We start from the raw sequence: 20,801 nt of genomic DNA, 5'->3' as shown, positions 1-20,801 counted from the left end.
TTTGAAAGGTTGCAGGTGCATTGCACAGACCAAATGGCATTCTTCTGTATGCAAATATTCCAGATGGACATGTGAATGTTGTTTTCTCTTGATCCTGGGGATCTACTGCAATTTGATTATAACCTGAATATCCATTGGTGGCGCGAAATTGTGAACAATACTTTTTCACAACTCTCATAGTCCCCGGTCATGAGCCCCAAAAACTTGGTAGCTCAATACCATGGCATTACACAACTTCGCACAACTAACCAGCAAGTGCACTGGGTCGTCCAAGTAATAAACCTTACGCGAGTAAGGGTCGATCCCACGGAGATTGTTAGTATTGAAGCAAGCTATGGTCATCTTGTAAATCTTAGTCAGGCAAACTCAAATAGTAATGATGATGAACGAAAATAACACAAAGGTAAAGATAGAGATACTTATGTAATTCATTGGTAGGAACTTCAGATAAGCGCATGAAGATGCCTTCCCTTCCGTCTCTCTGCTTTCCTACTGTCTTCATCCAATCCTTCTTACTCCTTTCCATGGCAAGCTTAAGCAAGGGTTTCACCGTTGTCAGTGGCTACCTCCCATCCTCTCAGTGAAAGCGATTGCATATGCTCTGTCACAGCATAGCGGAATTCATCTGTCGGTTCTCAATCAGGCCGGAATAGAATCCAGTGATTCTTTTGCGTCTGTCACTAATGCCCCGCCCTCAGGAGTTTGAAGCACGTCACAGTCATTCAGTCATTGAATCCTACTCAGAATACCACAGACAAGGTTAGACCTTCCGGATTCTCTTGAATGCCGCCATCAGTTCTCGCCTATACCACGAAGACTCTGATCTCACGGAATGGTTGGCTCGTTTGTCAGACGAGCACTCGGTTGTCAGGCGATCAACCATGCATCGTGCAATCAGGAATCCAAGAGATATTCACTAGAGCCTTGATCGCTTGTAGAACAAGAGTGGTTGTCAGTCACCTTGTTCATGGGTGAGAATGATGATGAGTGTCACGGATCATCACATTCATCAAGTTGAAGAACAAGTGATATCTTAGAACCAGAACAAGCGGAATTGAATGGAAGAACAATAGTAATTGCATTAATACTCGAGGTACAGCAGAGCTCCACACCTTAATCTATGGTGTGTAGAAACTCCACCGTTGAAAATACATAAGCATAAGGTCTAGGCATGGCCGAATGGCCAGCCTCCCAAAGAGGGTTCAATCATAAAAACATGATCAAAAGATCCAAAGATCGAAAAGACCCTCAATACAATAGTCAAAGGTCCTACTTATAGAAAACTAGTAGCCTAAGGTGTACAGAGATGAGTAAATGACATAAAATTCCACTTCCGGGCCCACTTGGTGTGTGCTTGGGCTGAGCAATGAAGCATTTTCGTGTAGAGACTCTTCTTGGAGTTAAACGCCAGCTTTTATGCCAGTTTGGGCGTTTAACTCCCATTTTGGTGCCAGTTCCAGCGTTTAACGCTGGGATTTCTGAGGGTGACTTTGAACGCCGGTTTGGGCCATCAAATCTTGGGCAAAGTATGGACTATCATATATTGCCGGAAAGCCCAGGATGTCTACTTTCCAACGCCGTTGAGAGCGCGCCAATTGGGCTTCTGTAGCTCCAGAAAATCCACTTCGAATGCAGGGAGGTCAGAATCCAACAGCATCTGCAGTCCTTTTTAGTCTCTGAATCAGATTTTTGCTCAGGTCCCTCAATTTCAGCCAGAAAATACCTGAAATCACAGAAAAACACACAAACTCATAGTAAAGTCCAGAAAAGTGAATTTTAACTAAAAACTAATAAAAATATACTAAAAACTAACTAGATCATACTAAAAACATACTAAAAACAATGCCAAAAAGCATACAAATTATCCGCTCATCACAACACCAAACTTAAATTGTTGCTTGTCCTCAAGCAACTGAAAATCAAATAAGATAAAAAGAAGAGAATATGCAATGAATTCCAAAAACATCTATGAAGATCAGTATTAATTAGATGAGCGGGGCTTTTAGCTTTTTGCCTCTGAACAGTTTTGGCATCTCACTCTATCCTTTGAAATTCAGAATGATTGGCTTCTTTAGGAACTCAGAATCCAGATAGTGTTATTGATTCTCCTAGTAGAGTATGATGATTCTTGAGCATAGCTACTTATTGAGTCTTGGCTGTGGCCCAAAGCACTCTGTCTTCCAGTATTACCACCGGATACATACATGCCACAGACACATAATTGGGCGAACCCTTTCAGATTGTGACTCAGCTTTGCTAAAGTCCCCAATTAGAGGTGTCCAGGGTTCTTAAGCACACTCTTATTGCCTTGGATCACAACTTTATTTTTCTTTCTTCCTTTTTTTTTCGTTTTCTTTTCTTTTTCTCTTTTTTTTTCGATTTTTTTTTTCATAGCTTTTTCTTGCTTCAAGAATCATTTTTATGATTTTTCAGATCCTGAGTAACATGTCTCCTTTTTCATCATTCTTTCAAGAGCCAACATTCATGAACCACAAATTCAAAAGACATATGCACTGTTTAAGCATACATTCAGAAAACAAAAATATTGCCACCACATCAAAATAATTAAACTGTTATACAATTCAAAATTCATGCAATCCTTTTCTTTTTCAATTAAGCACATTTTTATTCAAGAAAGGTGATGGATTCATAGGACATTCATAACTTTAAGGCATAGACACTAAGACACTAATGATCACAAGACACAAACATGGATAAACAGAAGCATAAAATTCGAAAAACAGAAGAATAAAGAACAAGGAAATCAAAGAACGGGTCCACCTTAGTGATGGCAGCTCTTTCTTGCTCTTGAAGATCCTATGGAGTGCTTGAGCTCCTCAATGTCTCTTCCTTGTCTTTGTTGCTCCTCCCTCATGATTCTTTGATCTTCTCTAATTTCATGAAGGATGATGGAGTGTTCTTGATGCTCCACCCTTAGTTGTCCCATGTTGGAACTCAACTCTCCTAGGGAGGTGTTTAATTGCTCCCAATAGTCTTGTGGAGGAAAGTGCATCCCTTGAGGAATCTCAGGGATCTCATGATGAGTGGGATCTCTTGTGTGCTCCATCCTCTTCTTAGTGATGGGCTTGTCCTCATCAATGGGGATGTCTCCCTCTATGTCAACTCCAACTGAATAACAGAGGTGACAAATGAGATGAGGAAAGGCTAACCTTGCCAAGGTAGAGGACTTGTCCGCCACCTTATAGAGTTCTTGGGCTATAACCTCATGAACCTCCATTTCTTCTCCAATCATGATGCTATGGATCATGATAGCTCGGTCTATGGTAACTTCGGACCGGTTGCTAGTGGGAATGATTGAGCGTTGTATAAACTCTAACCATCCTCTAGCCACGGGCTTGAGGTCATGCCTTCTTAATTGAACCGGCTTTCCTCTTGAATCTCTCTTCCATTGGGCGCCCTCTTCACATATGACTGTGAGGACTTGGTCCAACCTTTGATCAAAGTTGACCCTTCTAGTGTAAGGATGTTCATCTCCTTGCATCATAGGCAAGTTGAACGCCACCCTCACACTTTCCGGACTAAAATCTAAGTATTTCCCCCGAACCATAGTAAGATAATTCTTTGGGTTCGGGTTCACACTTTGGTCATGGTTCTTGGTGATCCATGCATTGGCATAGAACTCTTGAACCATCAAGATTCCGACTTGTTGAATGGGGTTGGTAAGAACTTCCCAACCTCTTCTTCGGATCTCATGTCGGATTTCCGGATATTCACCCTTTTTGAGTGAAAAAGGGACCTCGGGGATCACCTTCTTCAAGGCCACAACTTCATAGAAATGGTCTTGATGCACCCTTGAGATGAATCTTTCCATCTCCCATGACTCGGAGGTGGAAGCTTTTGCCTTCCCTTTCCTCTTTCTAGAGGTTTCTCCGGCCTTGGATGCCATAAATGGTTATGGAAAAACAAAAAGCAATGCTTTTACCACACCAAACTTAAAATGTTTGCTCGTCCTCGAGCAAAAGAAGAAAGAAGAGAGTAGAAGAAGAAGAAATGGAGGAGATGGAGAGGGCTTTGTGTTCGGCGAAAAGGGAGAAGAAGTAGTGTTTAAGGTGTGTGAAAATGAAGGAGTGAAGGAGGGTTTATATAGGAGAGGGGGAGAGAGAGGTTCGGCCATTTGAGGGTGGGTTTGGGTGGGAAAGTGGTTTGAATTTGAATGGTGAGGTAGGTGGGGTTTTATGAAGGATGGATGTGAGTGGTGAAGAGAAAGATGGGATTTGATAGGTGAGGGGTTTTTGGGGAAGAGGTGTTGAGGTGATTGGTGAAGAAGAGAGAGAGTGGTAGGGTAGGTGGGGATCCTGTGGGGTCCACAGATCCTGAGGTGTCAAGGAAAAGTCATCCCTGCACCAAATGGCATTCAAAATCACGTTTTGTGCCATTTCTGGCATTAAACGCCGGGCTGGTGCCCATTTCTGGCGTTTAACGCCAGCATCTTGCCCCTTTCTGGCGTTTAACGCCAGTCTGGTGCCCCTTTCTGGCGTTAAACGCCCAGAATGGTGCCAGACTGGGCGTTAAACGCCCACCAGCTAACCTCACTGGCGTTTAAACGCCAGTTGGTGCGTCCTCCAGGGTGTGCTATTTTTCTTCCTGTTTTTCATTCTGTTTTTCATTCTGTTTTTGCTTTTTTTCATGGATTTTGTGACTTCTTATGATCATCAACCTACAAAAGACATAAAATAACAAAAGAAAATAATTAATTATAAAACATTGGGTTGCCTCCCAACAAGCGCTTCTTTACTGTCATTAGCTTGACAGAGGACTCTCATGGAGCCTCAGAAATGCTCAGAACCGTGTTGGAACCTCCCAACACCAAACTTAGAGTTTGAATGTGGGGGTTCAACACCAAACTTAGAGTTTGGTTGTGGCCTCCCAACACCAAACTTAGAGTTTGACTGTGGGGGCTCTTTTTGGCTCTGTTTTGAGAGAAGCTCTTCATGCTTCCTCTCCATGATGACAGAGGGATATCCTTGGGCCTTAAACACCAAGGATTCTTCATTCACTTGAATGATCAACTCTCCTCTATCAACATCAATCACAGCCTTTGCTGTGGCTAGGAAGGGTCTGCCAAGGATGATGGATTCATCCATGCACTTCCCAGTCTCTAGGACTATGAAATCAGTAGGGATGTAATGGTCTTCAACCTTTACCAGAACATCCTCTACAAGTCCATAGGCTTGTTTTCTTGAGTTGTCTGCCATCTCTAGTGAGATTTTTGCAGCTTGCACCTCAAAGATCCCTAATTTCTCCATTACAGAGAGGGGCATGAGGTTTACACTTGATCCTAAGTCACACAAGGCCTTCTTGAAGGTCATGGTGCCTATGGTACAAGGTATAGAAAACTTCCCAGGATCCTGCCTCTTTTGAGGCAGTTTCTGCCTAGACAAGTCATTCAGTTCTTTGGTGAGCAAAGGGGATTCATCCTCCCAAGTCTCATTTCCAAATAACTTGTCATTCAGCTTCATGATTGCTCCAAGGTATTTGGCAACTTGCTCTTCAGTGACATACTCATCTTCTTCAGAGGAAGAGTACTCATCAGAGCTCATGAATGGCAGAAGTAAGTCCAATAGAATCTTTATGGTCTCAGTTTGAGCCTCAGATTCCCATGGTTCCTCATTGGGGAACTCATTGGAGGCCAGTGGACGTCCAGTGAGGTCTTCCTTAGTGGCGTTCACTGCCTCTTCTTCCTCCCAGAATTCGGCCATGTTGATGGTCTTGCACTCTCCTTTTGGATTTTCTTCTGTATTGCTTGGGAGAGCACTAGGAGGGAGTTCAGTAATTTTCTTGCTCAGCTGACCCACTTGTCCTTCCAAATTTCTAATGGACGACCTTGTTTCAGTCATGAAACTTTGAGTGGTTTTGATCAGATCAGAGACCATGGTTGCTAAGTCAGAGTTATTCTGCTTAGAACTCTCTGTCTGTTGCTGAGAAGATGATGGAAAAGGCTTGCTATTGCTAAACCTGTTTCTTCCACCATTATTGTTGAAACCTTGTTGAGGTCTCTGTTGATCCTTCCATGAAAGGCTTGGATAATTCCTCCATGAAGGATTATAGGTGTTTCCATAGGGTTCTCCCATGTAATTCACCTCTTCCATTGAAGGGTTCTCAGGATCATAAGCTTCTTCCTCAGATGAAGCTTCCTTAATACTGCTTGGTGCATTTTGCATTCCAGACAGACTTTGAGAAATCATATTGACTTGTTGAGTCAATATTTTGTTCTGTGCCAATATGGCATTCAGAGTGTCAATCTCAAGAAATCCTTTCTTCTGACTAGTCCCATTGTTCACAGGATTCCTTTCAAAAGTGTACATGAATTGGTTATTTGCAACCATTTCAATCAGTTCTTGAGCTTCAGTAGGCGTCTTCTTCAGATGAAGAGATCCTCCTGCAGAGCTATCCAAAGACATCTTGGATAGTTCAGAGAGACCATCATAGAAAATACCTATGATGCTCCATTCAGAAAGCATATCAGAAGGACACTTTCTGATTAATTGTTTGTATCTTTCCCAAGCTTCATAGAGGGATTCTCCTTCCTTCTGTCTGAAGGTTTGGACTTCCACTCTAAGCTTACTCAATTTTTGAGGTGGAAAGAACTTTGCCAAGAAGGCATTGACTAGCTTTTCCCAAGAGTCCAGGCTTTCTTTAGGTTGAGAGTCCAACCATGTTCTAGCTCTGTCTCTTACAGGAAAAGGGAATAGCATAAGTCTGTAGACCTCATGGTCAACCCCATTAGTCTTAACAGTGTCACAGATTTGCAAGAATTCAGCTAAAAACTGATGAGGATCTTCCAATGGAAGTCCGTGGAACTTGCAATTCTGTTGCATTAGAGAAACTAATTGAGGCTTAAGCTCAAAGTTGTTTGCTCCAATGGCAGGGATAGAGATGCTTCTCCCATAGAAATCGGGAGTAGGTGCAGTAAAGTCACCCAGCACCTTCCTTGCATTGTTGGCATTGTTGTTGTTTTCGGCTGCCATGAGTTCTTCTTCTTTGAAGAATTCGGTCAGGTGCTCTAAAGAGAGTTGTGCTTTGGCTTCTCTGAGCTTTCTCTTCAAGGTTCTTTCAGGTTCAGGATCAGCCTCAACAAGAATGCCTTTGTCTTTGCTCCTGCTCATATGAGAGAGAAGAGAACAAGAAATGTGGAATCCTCTATGTCACAGTATAGAGATTCCTTGAAGTGTCAGAGGAAAAGAAAAGTAGAAGACAGAAGTAGAAAATTCGAACTTATCAAAGGAGATGGAGTTCAAATTTTTGCATTAAGGGATAGTGTTAGTCCATAAATAGAAGGATGTGAGAAGGAGGGAAGAGATTTTCGAAAATTAAGTGAAAAATTTGAAAACATTTTTGAAAAACATTACTTAATTTTCGAAAATGAAAGTGGAAAAGAAATCAAGTGATTTTTGAAAAATATTTTGAAATTAGAAATCAAAAAGATTTGATTGAAAACTATTTTGAAAAAGATGTGGTTAAGAAGATATGATTAGTTTTAAAAAGATGTGATTGAGAAGATGTGATTTGAAAAACATTTTTAAAAAGATTTGATTTGAAAATTAAAAATTTGACTAACAAGAAAAGATATGATTCAAACATTAAACCTTTCTCAACAGAAAAGGTAACATACTTGAAATGTTGAATCAAATCATTAATTGATAGTAAGTATCTTGAAAAATGGAAAGAAATTGATTTTGAAAAAGATTTGATTGGAAAATTGATTTGAAAAAGATTTGATTTTGAAAAGATTTTGAAAACTTAGAAAAAATTTGATTTGAAAACAAAATCTTCCCTTCTAGCCATCCTGGCGTTAAACGCCCAGAATGGTATCCATTCTGGCGTTTAACGCCCAAAATGCTACCCTTTTGGGCGTTAAACGCCCAACCAGGTACCCTGGCTGGCGTTTAAACGCCAGTCTGTCCTTCTTCATTGGGCGTTTTGAACGCCCAGCTTTTTCTGTGCAATTCCTCTGCTGTATGTTCTGAATCTTCAATTCTCTGTATTATTGACTTGAAAAGACACAAATTAAAAATATTTTTGGATTTTTAATAATAAGGAAAAATCAAAATGCAACAAGAATCAAATAACAATGCATGCAAGACACCAAACTTAGCAGTTTGTATACTACTGACACTAACAGGATGAAAATGCATATGAGACACACAAAACACTCAAGTCAATAGAATTCAAAGATCAGAGCAAGTAAATCATCAAGAACATCTTGAAGATTACTAAGACATATGAATGAATGCATGCAATTGACACCAAACTTAAGATGAGACACTAGACTCAAACAAGAAACATGCAATATTTTTGGGTTTTTATGATTTTGTAATTTTTTTGTGTTTTTCGAAAATTAAGTGGAAAAGGTTATCAAGATTCTTAATGAGAATTCCAGGAATCAGTGCAATGCTAGTCTAAGAGTCCGGTCCAGGAACTAGACATGGCTTCACAGCCAGCCAAGCTTTCAAAGAAAGCTTCGGTCCAAAATACTAGACATGGCCAAAGGCCAGCCAAGCCTTAGCAGATCACTGCTCCAAAAGCAAGATTGACAAGAAATCAACAAGCTCTTGTGGTGATAAGTTGAAACCTCGGTCCAATGAAATTAGACATGGCTTCTTGATGAGCGGATATTTTATACGCTTTTTGGGGGTAATTTCATGTAGATTTTAGCATGTTTCAGTTAGTTTTTAGTAAAATAATATTAGTTTTTAGGCAAAAATCATATTTCTGGACTTTACTATGAGTTTGTGTGTTTTTCTGTGATTTCAGGTATTTTCTGGCTGAAATTGAGGGAGCTGAGCAAAAATCTGACTTAGGCTGAAAAAGGACTGCTGATGCTGTTGGATCCTGACCTCCCTGCACTCGAAATGGATTTTCTGGAGCTACAGGAGTCCAATTGATGCGCTCTCAACGGCGTTGGAAAGTAGACATCCAGGGCTTTCCAGCAATATATAATAGTCCATACTTTGCGTGAGGATAGACGACGTAACTTGGCGTTAAACGCCAAGTTCATGCTGCTGTCTGGAGTTAAACGCCAGAAAAACGTCATTATCCGAAGTTGAACGCCCAAAACACGTCATAACATGAAGTTTGACGCCAAGAAAGGCCTCTACACGTGGATAGCTTTATTCTCAGCCCCAGCACACACCAAGTGGGCCCCAGAAGTGGATTTCTGCACCAATTATCTTAGTTTACTCATTTTCTGTAAACCTAGGTTACTAGTTTACTATTTAAACAACTTTTAGAGACTTATCTTGTACCTCATGACATTTTCAGATCTGAAATATACACTTTGTGACGGCATGAGTCTCTAAACTCCATTGTTGGGGGTGAGGAGCTCTGCAGCGTCTCGATGATTTAATACAATTCCTTTGTTTTCCATTCAAACACGCTTGTTCTTATCTAAGATGTTTATTCGCGCTTAACTGTGGAGAAGGTGATGATTCGTGACACTCATCACCTTCCTCAAACCATGAACGTGTGCCTGACAACCACCTCCGTTCTACATCAGATTGAATGAATATCTCTTAGATTCCCCAACAGAATCTTCGTGGTATAAGCCGGATTGATGGCAGCATTCATGAGAATCCGGAAAGTCTAAACCTTGTCTGTGGTATTCCGAGTAGGATTCCGGGATTGAATGACTGTGACGTGCTTCAAACTTTAACCTGCTAGGCGTTAGTGACAGACGCAAAAGAGTGATTCTATTCCAGTAGGAGCGGGAACCAACCGGTGATTAGCCGTACTGTGACAGAGTGCGTGCATAGTTTTCACTGCGAGGATGGGAAGTAGCCATTGACAATGGTGACACCCTACATAGAGCTTGCCATGGAAGAAACCTGCGTGTGAGAAGAGGATCTCAAGGAAAAGTAGAAATTCAAAGGATAAAGCATCTCCAAAACTCCAACATATTCTCCAGTACTGCAAATCAAAGTAACATTGTTCCCTCTTTTATCAATTCCAATAATTTCACTTTTAATCCAAATACTCCTATTGACATCCTAACTAAGATTAATAAAATAAATATTGATTGCTTCAAACCAATAATCTCTGTGGATTCGACCCTTACTCACGTAAGGTATTACTTGGACGACCCAGTACACTTGCTGGTTAGTTGAACGGAATTGTGCCCACTCGTACCAAAAATCCTAAGTTCCACAATTCTACAATAAATATATTAATACTATATTGATGTGATCACAATTTCGTCCACCAAGTTTTTGGTGCCGTTGCCGGGGATTATTGAGTTTGAACAATTGAAGGTTTATTTTAATTCTTAGATTAGGAATAATTTATTTTTATTTTTATTGTTATAGAGTCATTAAATCTTGATAGGATAGTTTCTTTTCAAAAATATTATTTTTCTTAATTAAGTGTTGATTTTTCGTGAGTTTTGTGTCTTATTCTAAGTTTGGTGTTGATTGCATGTTTTATATGTTCTTTGAAAATTTCGTGTTAGTATTCTTGGTTCTTCCTTGATCTTTAAGTTGTTCTTGATAATTGGTTATACCCTTTGGAACCTTTTTCAAAAATAATTTTTCTTGGATTGAATCTTGTGCCAAACTTTAAGTTTGGTGTTTTCTTGTTAATCTTTTTTTTTATATATAATTTTCGAAAATTTCTTTAAGTTTTCTAAAAATTTTAAGTTTGGTGTTCTTTCTTTTGTTCTTGGTGTTCTTGTGAATCTTCAAGGTGTTCTTGAGTTTTTCTTGTGTTTTGATCTTAAAATTTTTAAGTTTGGTGTTCCTTGGTGTTTTCCCTCCAAAAATTTTCGAAAATAAGGAACATTAGATCTAAAAATTTTAAGTCTTGTGTCTTTTGCGTGTTTTTCTCTTTCATCATAAAATTCAAATTTCAAAAATTTTATATTTTCCAACTACTTTTTCGAATTTTTTTAAAAAAAAAATTTCTAGATTTTAATTTCAATTTTTTTTTTCGAAAAAAAAAATTTTTAATATATATATATTTTTAACTTCTTTTTATTTATTCCCTTTTTATTTATTCCATTACTATAAATTCTCAACTTGTATTCAATAATGGAAGCAAGTATGAGTGAACAGTCCAAGAGAGTGTCATATGCTAACCCCACTACTGCTTCATATGGGAGTAGTATTTGTATACCCTCCATTGGAGTTAGTAGCTTTGAGCTGAATCCTCGGCTCATTATCATGGTGCAGCAAAACTGCCAGTATTCTGGTCTTCCACATGAAGAACCTACAGAGTTTCTGGCACAATTTCTGCAAATTGCTGATACAGTACATGATAAGGAAGTGGATCAGGATGTCTACAGATTATTACTGTTTCCATTTGCTGTAAAAGATCAAGCTAAGAGGTGGTTAAACAACCAGCCTAAGAACAGCATAAAAACATGGAAACAGCTGTCAGAAAAATTCCTGAATCACTATTTCCCTCCCAAACGGATGACACAGCTAAGGCTAAGCATCCAAGGCTTCAAACAAGGAGATAATGAATCCCTTTATGATGCATGGGAGAGATACAGAGAGATGCTAAGAAAATGCCCCTCTGAAATGTTTTCAGAATGGGTGCAATTAGACATCTTCTACTATGGGCTTACAGAAAAAACTCAGATTTCTCTAGACCACTCAGCTGGTGGATCTATACACATGAGAAAAACAATTGAAGAAGCTCAAGAGCTCATTGATACAGTTGCCAGAAATCAGCATCTGTATCTGAACAGTGAATCGTCCATGAAGGAAGAGGCTAAAACAGTAACTGCGGAACTCAATCCGGTGGATCAGGCTAATGAATTCAATCAGCAATTAGACTTTCTAACTCAGCAGCTAGCCGAATTCAAAGAAATGTTACAGGAAACAAGAATGGCTAACAGGAACATGGAAGTGCAACTAAAACAGACAAAAAAGCAACTGTCAAAACAAATAACAGAAGAATGCCAAGCAGTTCAATTAAGAAGTGGGAAAACATTAAATACCTCACTTCAAAGTAGCAAGAAGACAGGAAATGAACAATTGGCTACTAAAAATCCCTCTGAGGACAAGCAGAGCCCAGAAAGGGATAAAGCTGGCGCTGAACGCCCAAACCATGCTTATTCCTGGCGTTCAACGCCAGAAACAAGCATGGATCTGGCGTTGAACGCCCAAAAGGAGCATAGTTCTGGCGTTCAAACGCCAGTAACAAACAAGGAAGTGGCGTTTGACGCCACTCCAGCTCCCACCACTAGCATTCAAATGCCAGTGGGGAATCAGTCACATACAAGTGCTGACCTTTCTAAAAAGGCTTCCCAACCCACTTCTGTAGGTAATAAAACTGCAGCAACTAAGGTTGAGGAATACAAAGCCAAAATGCCTTATCCTCAAAAACTCCGCCAAGCGGAACAGGATAAGCAATTTTCCCGCTTTGCAGACTATCTCAGGACTCTTGAAATAAAGATCCCGTTTGCAGAAGCACTTGAGCAAATACCATCTTATGCTAAGTTCATGAAAGAGATCTTAAGTCATAAGAAGGATTGGAGGGAAACTGAAAAAGTTTACCTCACTGAAGAATGCAGTGCAGTCATTCTGAAAAGCTTACCTGAGAAGCTTAAAGATCCTGGGAGCTTTATGATACCATGCACATTAGAAGGTGTTTGTACCAAGCAAGCTTTATGTGATCTTGGGGCAAGTATCAACCTAATACCTGCATCTACTATCAGGAAGCTTGGTTTAGCTGAAGAAATTAAACCAACCAGGATATGTCTTCAACTTGCTGATGGCTCCATTAAATATCCATCAGGCGTGATTGAAGACATGATTGTCAAGGTTGGGCCATTTGCCTTTCCTACTGACTTTGTGGTGCTGGAAATGGAAGAGCACAAGAGTGCAACTCTCATTCTAGGAAGACCTTTCCTAGCAACTGGCCGAACCCTCATTGATGTCCAAAAAGGGGAAGTAACCTTGAGAGTCAATGAGGAGGAGTTCAAGTTGAATGTTGTTAAAGCCATGCAACATCCAGACACCCCAAATGACTGCATGAGTGTTGATCTTATTGATTCTCTGGTAAGAGAGGTCAATATGGCTGAGAGTCTCGAATCAGAGCTAGAGGACATCTTTAAAGATGTTCAGCCTGATTTGGAGGAATCAGAGAAGATAATAGAACCTCTGAAAATCCCTCAAGAAGAGGAGAAACCTCCAAAACCCGAGCTCAAACCATTGCCACCATCCCTGAAATATGCATTTCTGGGAGAAGGTGAAACCTTTCCTGTAATTATAAGCTCTACCTTAGAGCCACAGGAAGAGGAAGCACTAATTCAAGTGCTAAGGACGCACAAGACAGCTCTTGGGTGGTCCATTAGTGATCTCAAGGGCATTAGCCCAGCCAGATGCATGCACAAAATCTTGTTGGAGGATGACGCCAAGCCAGTGGTTCAACCACAAAGGCGGCTGAACCCAGCTATGAAAGAAGTGGTGCAAAAAGAGGTCACTAAATTACTAGAGGCTGGGATTATTTATCCTATTTCTGACAGCCCCTGGGTGAGCCATGTTCAAGTTGTCCCTAAGAAGGGTGGCATGACAGTGGTTCATAATGAAAAAAATGAACTGGTTCCTACAAGGACAGTTACAGGGTGGCGTATGTGCATTGATTACAGAAGACTCAATACAGCCACCAGAAAGGATCATTTTCCTTTACCATTCATAGACCAGATGCTAGAAAGACTAGCAGGTCATGAATACTACTGCTTCCTGGATGGATATTCAGGTTATAATCAAATTGCAGTAGATCCCCAGGATCAGGAGAAAACGGCCTTCACATGTCCATCTGGAGTATTTGCATACAGAAGGATGCCATTTGGCCTGTGCAATGCACCTGCAACCTTTCAGAGGTGCATGCTCTCAATTTTCTCTGATATGGTGGAAAAATTTCTGGAAGTCTTCATGGATGACTTTTCAGTATTTGGAGACTCATTCAGCTCCTGCCTTAACCATTTAGCACTTGTTCTGAAAAGATGCCAAGAGACTAACCTGGTTTTAAACTGGGAAAAATGTCACTTTATGGTGACTGAAGGAATTGTCCTTGGGCACAAAATTTCGAACAAAGGGATAGAGGTGGACCAAGCTAAAGTAGAAGTAATTGAAAAATTACCACCACCTGCTAATGTTAAGGCAATCAGAAGCTTTCTGGGACATGCAGGGTTCTACAGGAGGTTTATAAAGGATTTTTCAAAAATTGCCAAACCTCTGAGCAACCTGCTAGCTGCAGACACGCCATTTATCTTTGATGAAGAGTGTCTGCAGGCATTTGAAACTCTGAAAGCTAAATTGGTTACAGCACCAATCATCTCTGCACCAGACTGGACATTACCATTTGAACTAATGTGTGATGCCAGTGACCATGCCATTGGTGTAGTGTTGGGACAAAGGCATGACAAGCTTCTGCATGTCATTTACTATGCCAGCCGTGTGCTAAATGATGCACAGAAGAATTACACAACCACAGAAAAAGAGCTACTTGCAGTGGTTTACGCCATTGACAAATTCAGATCCTACTTAGTAGGATCAAAAGTGATTGTGTACACTGATCATGCTGCTCTTAAATATCTACTCACAAAGCAAGATTCAAAACCCAGACTCATCAGATGGGTGCTGCTTCTGCAAGAGTTTGATATAGAAATAAGCGACAGAAAAGGGACAGAAAATCAAGTAGCAGATCACCTGTCCCGAATAGAACCAGTGGAAGGGGCGTTCCCCCCTCTCACTGAAATTTTTGAAACCTTTCCGGATGAGCAATTACTAGCCGTCCAGGAAGTGCCATGGTTTGCAGACATTGCAAACTACAAAGCAGTAAGATTCATACCCAAAGAGTACAGTAAGATGCAATCAAAGAAATTAATCACAGATGCAAAGTACTATCTTTGGGATGAACCATATCTCTTTAAGAGATGTGCAGACGGAGTAATCCGTAGATGTGTGCCTAAAGAAGAAGCACAGAGGATCCTTTGGCACTGCCATGGATCACAGTATGGAGGACATTTTGGAAGTGAACGAACAGCCACAAGAGTCCTCCAAAGTGGCTTCTACTGGCCTACTCTCTATAAAGATTCCCGAGCATTTGTGCTTAACTGTGATAGTTGCCAAAGATCAGGCAACCTGCCTCACAGTTATGCCATGCCTCAACAAGGAATCTTGGAGATTGAGTTGTTTGATGTATGGGGCATTGACTTCATGGGACCTTTCCCACCATCATACTCAAACACCTATATTCTGGTGGCAGTGGATTATGTATCCAAATGGGTGGAGGCTATTGCAACACCCACTAATGACATTAAAACAGTGTTAAAGTTCCTCCAGAAACATATCTTCAGCAGATTTGGTGTCCCTAGAGTGTTAATCAGTGATGGGGGCACTCATTTCTGTAATAAACAGCTTTATTCTGCTCTGGTACGTTATGGAGTCAACCACAGGGTGGCTACTCCATATCACCCACAAACTAATGGGCAAGCTGAAGTCTCAAATAGAGAACTTGAAAGAATCCTGGAACGGACTGTAATTAACCGTAGAAAGGATTGGGCAAGAAGCTTGGATGATGCTCTGTGGGCATACAGAACAGCATTCAAGACCCCCATAGGGACCTCTCCATACCAGCTTGTGTATGGAAAGGCATGTCACTTGCCAGTGGAACTGGAACACAAGGCCTACTAGGCAACCAGATTCCTAAACCTTGATGCCAAGTTAGCTGGAGAAAAACGATTGCTCCAACTAAATGAGCTAGAGGAATTTAGACTCAATGCTTTCGAGAATGCAAAAATTTACAAAGAGAAAGCAAAAAGATGGCATGATAAGAAATTGTCATCCAGAGTCTTTGAGCCAGGGCAGAAAGTTCTGTTATTCAATTCTAGGCTCAAATTATTCCCTGGGAAATTAAAATCCCGGTGGAGAGGTCCATATGTAATTACAAGTGTATCACCATATGGATACATAGAGCTTCAGGATAATGAATCTAACAAAAGGTTCATTGTTAATGGACAGAGAGTTAAACATTATCTTGAAGGCAATTTTGAGCAAGAATGCTCAAAACTGAGACTTGATTAAAAGCTCAGTAATAGCCCAGCTAATGACATTAAAGAAGCGCTTGCTGGGAGGCAACCCAGCCAATCAAAAAATTTAATTTTATTCGTTTTACAGGTAGATGCTACAGTATCTTCAAAAGGTGAAATAGCAATTGGTTGAAGTCACAGAGTTACAGGGAAATTTGGAAGCTCACTGGCGTGAAAAAGCCAGTGAGAAACATTTTGGGCGGTGAACGCCCAAAAGAAGCACCCACTGGGCGTTTAACGCCAGTAAGGGTAGCCTTCTGGGCGTTAAACGCCAGAAAGGAGCATCTTCTGGGCGTTAAACGCCAGAAAGATGCACCTTCTGGGCGTTTAACGCCAATCTGCTAGCATTCTGGGCGTTTAGAAAAACGCCCAGTAAAGAAGGACTTCCTGGCGTTCAACGCCAGAAAGAAGCATCAGCTGGGCGTTGAACGCCCAGGAGAAGCAGCATTTGGGCGTTAAACGCCCAAAACATGCATCGTTTGGGCGTTTAACGCCAGGATGGTGGGGAGGAGGTAAAATTCGTCTCTCTTTACAAATTTTCTAATTTTTTATGTTTCAATTCATGTTTTCTTGCATAAACATGTTTCAAATTATTATCCCTCAAATCAAATTAGTGTTCTAAAAATCCTAATTTCTAAAATCCCTTTTTCAAAAATTATCACATGTATCTTAATCCATAAAAACAAATTAATTTTCAATCCAATCAAACTCTTTTAAGTTTGTTTTAAAAACTCAATTATCTTTTTAAAATCTTTTTCAAATCTTTTTCAACTCATCTTATCTTTATTTGACAATGCCTTTCCTTCTACTTCTCTCCTTTCCTTTCTTTTGCTTGAGGACAAGCAAACCTCTAAGTTTGGTGTGATTTGCCATGATCACTGAGCTAAAACTCATTAAGACCATGGCACCTAAGAGAACAGGAAGAGCAAGGATGTGAACTTAAGGGAGCTGAAGCGTCAGAAATTAATTCTTGAAGGCACCCCACAGACTAGAGGAACATCCACTTCCCAAAATACAGGTTGTTAAGTTCTAATTCCAGCTTTAACTCTGTGATAGTATTATTTTAGAAATTGACCTTAGAAGATATTTAGTAGTAATTAGGATGTCTATTTTGATTTTATTTCCAATTAAGCTATAATTTATTTTTCTCATCATCATTAGGCATGAATAAAGTAGTAGATTTTCTTTTAGAATAAAGAAGTAATTTATATTTTTCGAGTTCTTAATAATAAAATTTATAATTAATTATATGTGGTGGCAATACTTTTTGTTCTCTGAATGAATGCTTGAACAGTGCATAATATGTACTTTGAATTTGATGAATATTGGCTCCTGAAAGAATGAGGAACACGAAAAATATTGTTGATGATCTGAAAAATCATGAAATTGATTCTTGAAGCAAGAAAAAGCAGTTCAAAAAAATACAAAAAAAAATGAGAAAAAAAAAACACAATATTCACAAGCCATGGGCACTAGCCAAGAATAAAAAGGATCCAAGGCTTTGAGCATCAATGGATAGGAGGGCCCAAGGAAATAAAATCCAGGCCTAAGCGGCTAAACCAAGCTGTCCCTAACCATGTGCTTGTGTCATGAAGGTCCAAGTGAGAAGCTTGAGACTGAGTGGTTAAAGTCGTGATCCAAAGCAAAAGAGTGTGCTTAAGAGCTCTGGACACCACTGACTGGGGACTCTAGCAAAGCTGAGTCATAATCTGAAAAGGTTCACCCAGTTATGTGTCTGTGGCATTTATGTATCTGGTGGTAATACTGGAAGACAAAGTGCTTAGGGCCACAGCCAAGACTCATAAAATAACTGTGTTCAAGAATCAACATACTACACTAGGAGAGTCAACAATACTATCTGAATTCTGAGTTCCTAAGGATGCCAATCATTCTGAAAATTTAAAGATACAGGGAGATGCCAAAACTATTCAGAGACAAAAAGCTACAAGCCCCGCTCATCTAATAAGAATCTGAGCCTCATTTAAAACTCGAGAATATTATTATTTCTTTATTTCTGTTAGAACCTATTTTATTCATCTAGTTGCTTGAGGACAAGCAACAGTTTAAGTTTGGTGTTGTGATGAGCGGATATTTTATACGCTTTTTGGGGGTAATTTCATGTAGATTTTAGCATGTTTCAGTTAGTTTTTAGTAAAATAATATTAGTTTTTAGGCAAAAATCATATTTCTGGACTTTACTATGAGTTTGTGTGTTTTTCTGTGATTTCAGGTATTTTCTGGCTGAAATTGAGGGAGCTGAGCAAAAATCTGACTTAGGCTGAAAAAGGACTGCTGATGCTGTTGGATCCTGACCTCCCTGCACTCGAAATGGATTTTCTGGAGCTACAGGAGTCCAATTGATACGCTCTCAACGGCGTTGGAAAGTAGACATCCAGGGCTTTCCAGCAATATATAATAGTCCATACTTTGCGCGAGGATAGACGACGTAACTTGGCGTTAAACGCCAAGTTCATGCTGCTGTCTGGAGTTAAACGCCAGAAAAACGTCATTATCCGAAGTTGAACGCCCAAAACACGTCATAACATGAAGTTTGACGCCAAGAAAGGCCTCTACACGTGGATAGCTTTATTCTCAGCCCAGCACACACCAAGTGGGCCCCATAAGTGGATTTCTGCACCAATTATCTTAGTTTACTCATTTTCTGTAAACCTAGGTTACTAGTTTACTATTTAAACAACTTTTAGAGACTTATCTTGTACCTCATGACATTTTCAGATCTGAAATATACACTTTGTGACGGCATGAGTCTCTAAACTCCATTGTTGGGGGTGAGGAGCTCTGCAGCGTCTCGATGATTTAATACAATTCCTTTGTTTTCCATTCAAACACGCTTGTTCTTATCTAAGATGTTTATTCGCGCTTAACTGTGGAGAAGGTGATGATTCGTGACACTCATCACCTTCCTCAAACCATGAACGTGTGCCTGACAACCACCTCCGTTCTACATCAGATTGAATGAATATCTCTTAGATTCCCCAACAGAATCTTCGTGGTATAAGCCGGATTGATGGCAGCATTCATGAGAATCCGGAAAGTCTAAACCTTGTCTGTGGTATTCCGAGTAGGATTCTGGGATTGAATGACTGTGACGTGCTTCAAACTTTAACCTGCTGGGCGTTAGTGACAGACGCAAAAGAGTGATTCTATTCCAGTAGGAGCGGGAACCAACCGGTGATTAGCCGTACTGTGACAGAGTGCGTGCATAGTTTTCACTGCGAGGATGGGAAGTAGCCATTGACAACGGTGACACCCTACATAGAGCTTGCCATGGAAGAAACCTGCGTGTGAGAAGAGGATCTCAAGGAAAAGTAGAAATTCAAAGGATAAAGCATCTCCAAAACTCCAACATATTCTCCAGTACTGCAAATCAAAGTAACATTGTTCCCTCTTTTATCAATTCCAATAATTTCACTTTTAATCCAAATACTCCTATTGACATCCTAACTAAGATTAATAAAATAAATATTGATTGCTTCAAACCAATAATCTCTGTGGATTCGACCCTTACTCACGTAAGGTATTACTTGGACGACCCAGTACACTTGCTGGTTAGTTGAACGGAATTGTGCCCACTCGTACCAAAAATCCTAAGTTCCACAATTCTACAATAAATATATTAATACTATATTGATGTGATCACAATTTCGTCCACCACTTCTCAGCCAGCCAGACTTCAACAAATCATCATGAAACTCTAGAATTCATCTTCAAGAATTTCGAAAAAAATAAATACCTAATCTAAGCAACAAGATGAACCTTCAGTTGTCCAAACTTGAACAATCCCTGGCAATAACGCCAAAAACTTGGTGTTGTTGCCGGATCTTGGCACTGATGTTACCAAAAGCTTGCTCAAAACTTGAACAATCCCCGGCAACGGCGCCAAAAACTTGGTGGCGTGAAATTGTGAACAATACTTTTTCACAACTCTCATAATCCCCGGTCATGAGCCCCAAAAACTTGGTAGCTCAATACCATGGCATTACACAACTTCGCACAACTAACCAGCAAGTGCACTGGGTCGTCCAAGTAATAAACCTTACGCGAGTAAGGGTCGATCCCACGGAGATTGTTAGTATTGAAGCAAGCTATGGTCATCTTGTAAATCTTAGTCAGGCAAACTCAAATAGTAATGATGATGAACGAAAATAACACAAAGGTAAAGATAGAGATACTTATGTAATTCATTGGTAGGAACTTCAGATAAGCGCATGAAGATGCCTTCCCTTCCGTCTCTCTGCTTTCCTACTGTCTTCATCCAATCCTTCTTACTCCTTTCCATGGCAAGCTTAAGCAAGGGTTTCACCGTTGTCAGTGGCTACCTCCCATCCTCTCAGTGAAAGCGATTGCATATGCTCTGTCACAGCATAGCGGAATTCATCTGTCGGTTCTCAATCAGGCCGGAATAGAATCCAGTGATTCTTTTGCGTCTGTCACTAATGCCCCGCCCTCAGGAGTTTGAAGCACGTCACAGTCATTCAGTCATTGAATCCTACTCAGAATACCACAGACAAGGTTAGACCTTCCGGATTCTCTTGAATGCCGCCATCAGTTCTCGCCTATACCACGAAGACTCTGATCTCACGGAATGGTTGGCTCGTTTGTCAGACGAGCACTCGGTTGTCAGGCGATCAACCATGCATCGTGCAATCAGGAATCCAAGAGATATTCACTAGAGCCTTGATCGCTTGTAGAACAAGAGTGGTTGTCAGTCACCTTGTTCATGGGT

The 20,801-nt window shown here is 40.3% G+C and overlaps 1 non-coding gene across 1 annotated transcript; it reads left to right on the top strand.

Moving 5' to 3' along the window:
- Positions 1 to 6,476: 6,476 nt before the first annotated feature.
- Positions 6,477 to 6,584, top strand: LOC112713960 (small nucleolar RNA R71). Its single transcript, XR_003158920.1, has one exon. It is a non-coding gene; the product is annotated as a small nucleolar RNA R71 (small nucleolar RNA).
- The last annotated feature ends 14,217 nt before the right edge of the window (positions 6,585 to 20,801 follow it).

The sequence above is a fragment of the Arachis hypogaea genome, chromosome 9, assembly GCF_003086295.3.
Source record: "Arachis hypogaea cultivar Tifrunner chromosome 9, arahy.Tifrunner.gnm2.J5K5, whole genome shotgun sequence".
NCBI lineage: Eukaryota > Viridiplantae > Streptophyta > Magnoliopsida > Fabales > Fabaceae > Arachis > Arachis hypogaea.
The sequence above is the reverse complement of the archived record's forward strand: the minus strand, read 5'-3'. Positions and strand labels throughout refer to the sequence as shown.